The sequence below is a fragment of the Mauremys mutica genome, chromosome 1, assembly GCF_020497125.1.
Source record: "Mauremys mutica isolate MM-2020 ecotype Southern chromosome 1, ASM2049712v1, whole genome shotgun sequence".
NCBI lineage: Eukaryota > Metazoa > Chordata > Testudines > Geoemydidae > Mauremys > Mauremys mutica.
The window spans coordinates 158,579,293-158,585,292 of NC_059072.1; positions in this window are offsets into that span (position 1 = coordinate 158,579,293).

The following is a 6,000-nucleotide window of genomic DNA, read 5'->3' on the forward strand; positions in this document are numbered from 1 at the left end:
AGAGCAGGAGGCTGTGGAGTCAATACTCAGAAGTTAGTCCTATCTCGGGGACTCTCTTTCTGCCCTGCCTCCCCCACCAATATGATACAGTTCTGCGGTGATCTGGAAGCCTACTTTCGCCGTCTCCGACTCAAAGAATTCTTTCAGGACAACACTGAACAGCGCACGGATACACAGTTACCCTCCCACCAACAGCACAAGAAGAAGAACTCCACATGGACTCCTCCTGAGGGTCGAAACGACAGTCTGGACCTATACATTGAATGCTTCCGCCGACGTGCACAGGCAGAAATTGTGGAAAAACAACATCGCTTGCCTCACAACCTAAGTCGTGCAGAACGCAATGCCATCCACAGCCTCAGAAACCATCCTGACATTATAATCAAAGAGGCTAATAAAGGAGGTGCTGTTGTCATCATGAACAGGTCTGACTACCAAAAGGAGGCCGCCAGACAACTCTCCAATACTAAATTTTACAGGCTACTTCCCTCAGATCCCACTGAGGAATACACTAAGAAACTGCACCATCTACTCAGGACACTCCCTACACTAACACCAGAACTAATCAACATACCCTTAGAGCCCCGACCAGGGTTATTCTATCTACTACCCAAGATCCACAAACCCGGAAATCCTGGACGCCCCATCATCTCGGGCATTGGAACTCTCACTGAAGGACTGTCTGGATATGTAGACTCTCTACTCAGACCCTATGCTACCAGCACTCCCAGCTATCTCCGTGACACCACTGATTTCCTGAGGAAACTACAATGCATTGGTGACCTTCCAGAAAACACCATCCTGGCCACCATGGATGTAGAGGCTCTCTACACAAACATCCCACATACTGATGGAATACAAGCTGTCAGGAACAGTATCCCTGATGATGCCACAGCACACCTGGTTGCTGAGCTCTGTGGCTTTATCCTCACACACAACTATTTCAAATTTGTTGACAATATATATCTCCAGATCAGTGGCACCGCTATGGGCACCCGTATGGCCCCACAATATGCCAATATTTTTATGGCCGACCTGGAACAACGCTTCCTCAGCTCCCGTCCACTCACGCCCCTTCTCTACCTACGCTACATCGATGACATCTTCATCATCTGGACCCATGGGAAGGAGACTCTGGAAAAATTCCACCACGATTTCAACAGCTTCCACCCCTCCATCAACCTCAGCCTGGACCAATCTACACGGAAGGTCCACTTCCTAGACACCACGGTGCAAATAAGTGAGGGTCACATCAACACCACCCTATACCGAAAACCTACCGACCGCTATGCCTACCTTCATGCCTCCAGCTTCCATCCCGGACACACCACAAGATCCATTGTCTACAGCCAAGCACTGAGGTACAACCGTATCTGCTCTAACCCCGCAGACAGAGACCAACACCTAGAAAATCTCCACCAAGCATTCTCAAGACTACAGTACCCACACGAGGAAATAAGGAAACAGATCAACAGAGCCAGACGTGTACCCAGAAGCCTCCTACTGGAAGACAAACCCAAGAAAGAAACCAACAGGACTCCACTGGCCATCACATACAGTCCCCAGCTAAAACCCCTACAACGCATCATCAGGGATCTACAACCCATCCTGGACAATGATCCCACACTTTCACAGGCCTTGGGTGGCAGACCAGTTCTCGCCCACAGACAACCTGCCAACCTGAAGCATATTCTCACCAGCAACTGCACACCGCACCATAGTAACTCTAGCTCAGGAACCAATCCATGCAACAAACCTCGATGCCAACTCTGCCCACATATCTACACCAGCAACACCATCACAGGACCAAACCAGATCAACCACAACATCACCGGTTCATTCACCTGCACTTCCACCAATGTAATATATGCCATCATATGCCAGCAATGCCCCTCTGCTATGTACATCGGCCAAACTGGACAGTCTCTAAGGAAAAGGATAAATGGACACAAATCAGACATTAGGAATGGCAATATACAAAAACCTGTAGGAGAACACTTCAACCTCCCTGGCCACACAATAGCAGATCTTAAGGTGGCCATCCTACAGCAAAAAAACTTTAGGACCAGACTTCAAAGAGAAACTGCTGAGCTCCAGTTCATGTGCAAATTTGACACCATCAGCTCAGGACTAAACAAAGACTGTGAATGGCTTGCCAATTACAGAACCAGTTTCTCCTCCCTTGGTTTTCACACCTCAACTGCTAGGACAGGGCCTCATCCACCCTGATTGATTTAACCTCGTTATCTCTAGCTTGCTTCTTGCTTGCTTATATATACCTGCCCCAGGAAATTTCCACCACTTGCATCTGAAGAAGTGGGTATTCACCCACGAAAGCTCATGCTGCAAAACGTCTGTTAGTCTATAAGGTGCCACAGGATTCTTTGCTGCTTCTACAGAACCAGACTAACACGGCTACCTCTCTGATACTCAGAAGTTGTATTTCTTGCTTGGGGAAGGGAGTGTTGTCTATGGGTTAGAGCAGGAGGCATGTGAGTCATGACTCTTGACTCTAGTTTGTCATTGGGGAAGGTGGGGGGCGGGTAGTATTTCTAGTTGTTAGAGCACAGGACTGGCAGTTAGTGCTCCTGGGTTGTGTTCATGGCTCTCCCACTGATTTGCTGTGTTACTGTGCAGTGCCTCAGTTTCCTCATCTGTGAAATAGGGATGAAAATTATGACCTAGCTAACAGGGGTGTTGTGAGGGTAAACCCATTGATGTGTGTAAAGAGCTTTGAGGTCCTCAGGTGACAGGTGCTAAAGATGGGTGAATTATTTCATAGATTCATAGACTCTAGGACTAGAAGAGACCTCGAGAGGTCATCAAGTCCAGTCCCCTGCTCTCATGGCAGGACCAAATACTGTCTAGACCATCCCAGATAGGCATTTATCTAACCTACTCTTAAATATCTCCAGAGATGGAGATTCCACAACCTCCGGAGGCAATTTATTCCAGTGTTTAACCACCCTGACAGTTAGGAACTTTTTCCTAATGTCCAACCTAAACCTCCCTTGCTGCAGTTTAAGCCCATTGCTTCTTGTTCTATCCTTAGAGGCTAAGATAAACAAGTTTTCTCCCTCCTCCTTATGACACCCTTTTAGATACCTGAAAACTGCTATCATGTCCCCTCTCAGTCTTCTCTTTTCCAAACTAAACAAACCCAATTCTTTCAGCCTTCCTTCATAGGTCATGTTCTCAAGACCTTTAATCATTCTTGTTGCTCTTCTCTGGACCTTCTGCAATTTCTCCACATCTTTCTTGAAATGCGGTGCCCAGAAGTGGACACAATACTCCAGTTGAAGCCTAACCAGCTCAGAGTAGAGTGGAAGAATGACTTCTTGTGTCTTGCTCACAACACACCTGTTAATGCATCGCAGAATCACGTTTGCTTTTTTTGCAACAGCATCACACTGTTGACTCATATTTAGCTTGTGGTCCACTATAACCCCTGGATCCCTTTCTGCCGTACTCCTTCCAAGACAGTCTCTTCCCATTCTGTATGTGTGAAACTGATTGTTCCTTCCTAAGTGGAGCACTTTGCATTTGTCTTTATTAAACTTCATCCTGTTTACCTCAGATCATTTCTCCAATTTGTCCAGATCATTTTGAATTATGACCCTATCTTCCAAAGCAGTTGCAATCTCTCCCAGTTTGGTATCATCTGCAAACTTAATAAGCATACTTTCTATGCCAATATCTAAGTGGTTGATGAAGATATTGAACTGAGCCGGTCCTAAAACAGACCCCTGCAGAACCCCACTTGTTATACCTTTCCAGCAGGATTGGGAACCATTAATAACTACTCTCTGAGTATGGTTATCCAGCCAGTTATGGACCCACCTTATAGTAGCCCCATCTAAGTTGTATTTGCCTAGTTTATCGATAAGAATATCATGCGACACCGTATCAAATGTCTTACTAAAGTCTAGGTATACCACATCCACTGCTTCTCCCTTATCCACAAGACTTGTTATCCTATCAAAGAAAGCTATCAGATTGGTTTGACACGATTTGTTCTTTACAAATCCATGCTGGCTATTCCCTATCACCGTACCACCTTCCAAGTGTTTGCAGATGATTTCCTTAATTACTTGCTCCATTATCTTCCCTGGCACAGAAGTTAAACTATCTGGTCTGTAGTTTGCTGGGTTGTTTTTATTTCCCTTTTTATAGATGGGCACTATATTTGCCCCTTTCCAGTCTTCTGGAATCTCTCCTGTCTCCCATGATTTTCCAAAGATAATAGCTAGAGGCTCAGATACCTCCTCGGTTAGCTCCTTGAGTATTCTAGGATGCATTTCATCAGGCCTTGGTGACTTGCAGGCATCTAACTTTTCTAAGTGATTTTTAACTTGTTCTTTTTTTATTTTATCTTCTAAACCTACCCCCTGCCCATTAGCATTCAGTATCCTTTAATAACATGAGAATGGCCATACTGGGCTAGACCAATGGTCCTTCTAGCTGAATATCCTGTCTTCCAACAGTGGCCAATGCCAGGTGCTTCAGAGGAAATGAACAGAACAGGGCAATTATCAAGTGAGCCATCCCGTCGTCCAGTCCCAGCATATGGCAGTCAGAGGCCTAGAGACACCCAGAGTGTGGAGTTGTATCCAGGGCCGCCCAGAGGATTCCGGGGGCCCGGGGTCTTCGGCGGCGGGGGGGCCCTTCCGTTCCGGGACCCGCCGCTAAAGTGCCCCGAAGACCCGCGGCGGGAGCCCCCCGCCGCCGAATTACCGCCGAAGCGGGACCGCCGCCGAAGCGCAGCCCGGTCTTCGGCGGTAATTCGGTGGCGGGGGGGGTCCCCGCCGCAGGCCTTCCGGGCACTTAGGCGGCGGGTCCCGGAACAGAAGGGGCCCCCCGCCGCCGAAGACCGGGCTGCACTTCGGCGGCGGCGGGTCCCGCGCCCCCGGCCCGCCCCCGGCCCCGACGGGTCCCGCTCCTCCCCCCCGCCCCGGCCCCGGCCTCGGCCTCTTACCGAGCACGTCTCCGGCGGGGCCTGAGCTCCGTCCCGCTCAGAGCCGCGTGGTGAGGGGGCGGGGCTGTGAGCTCCACGCCGAGCGGAGGCAGCTGCCCCGCCCCTCCCCACGCCGCTCTGAGCGGGGCGGGGCTCAGGCCCCGTTGGAGCTCCCAGCCCCGCCCCCTCACCACGCGGCTCTGAGCGGGACGGAGCTCAGGCCCCGCCAGAGACGTGCTCGGTAAGAGGCTGGGGCTGGGGCTGGGGCCGGGGCCGGGGCCGGGGCCGGGGGCGGGACCGTCTCTGAGCGGGGCGGGGCGGGGCTCAGGGGCCCGGCCGGAGACGCTGAGGCTCCAGGAGAGGGGCGGAGGCGGGAGCCTCCGCTCTTCTCTTGGGGGCCCCTGCGGAGCCCGGGGCCCAGGGCAAATTGCCCCCTTTGCCCCCCCCTCTGGGCGGCCCTGGTTGTATCCCTGACCATCTTGGCTAATAGCCATGGATGAACCTATCCTCCACATGTTTGTGTGTGTTTTATTTCTGTGAGTTATTGTTATTCAGTTTATTTTTCATCACATGCCTTGCTGTACTTGGCATGGTGCCAGAGTCAGGGCAGATTCACGGACACATAATTGACGCCTGAAATGGTAAATCACGAAGCCGAAGTGATGGGAAATGTTTACTGACTGTGCTTTAAGGGAATGAGCTGTGCATCATTTCTGAGCCTCCGGAGTCTTGATGCATCTGGGCTACGCTGCTGCAGCTGCTGCCGGCTGTCCTGGCTTCTGCAGGCTGCTTCTGCACACTTCACATGGCACATTTGAGGCATTCTTTAAGGCTAGGGGTAGCTTACCCATTGCCTGTCATGCCCCTCCCTCGGCTGTGCCATTGCGGGAGACACCTAGACAGCAGGGTGTTGGAGGGACAGTGCAAGCTGAGCATCACTTGTGCCAGCCTATTGAAATCTTGGGATGGTGAGTAGAGCCAGAGCCGTCTCCAGGGGTTTTGCCGCCCCAAGCAGCCACACACACAAAAAAAAAGCCGCGATTGCG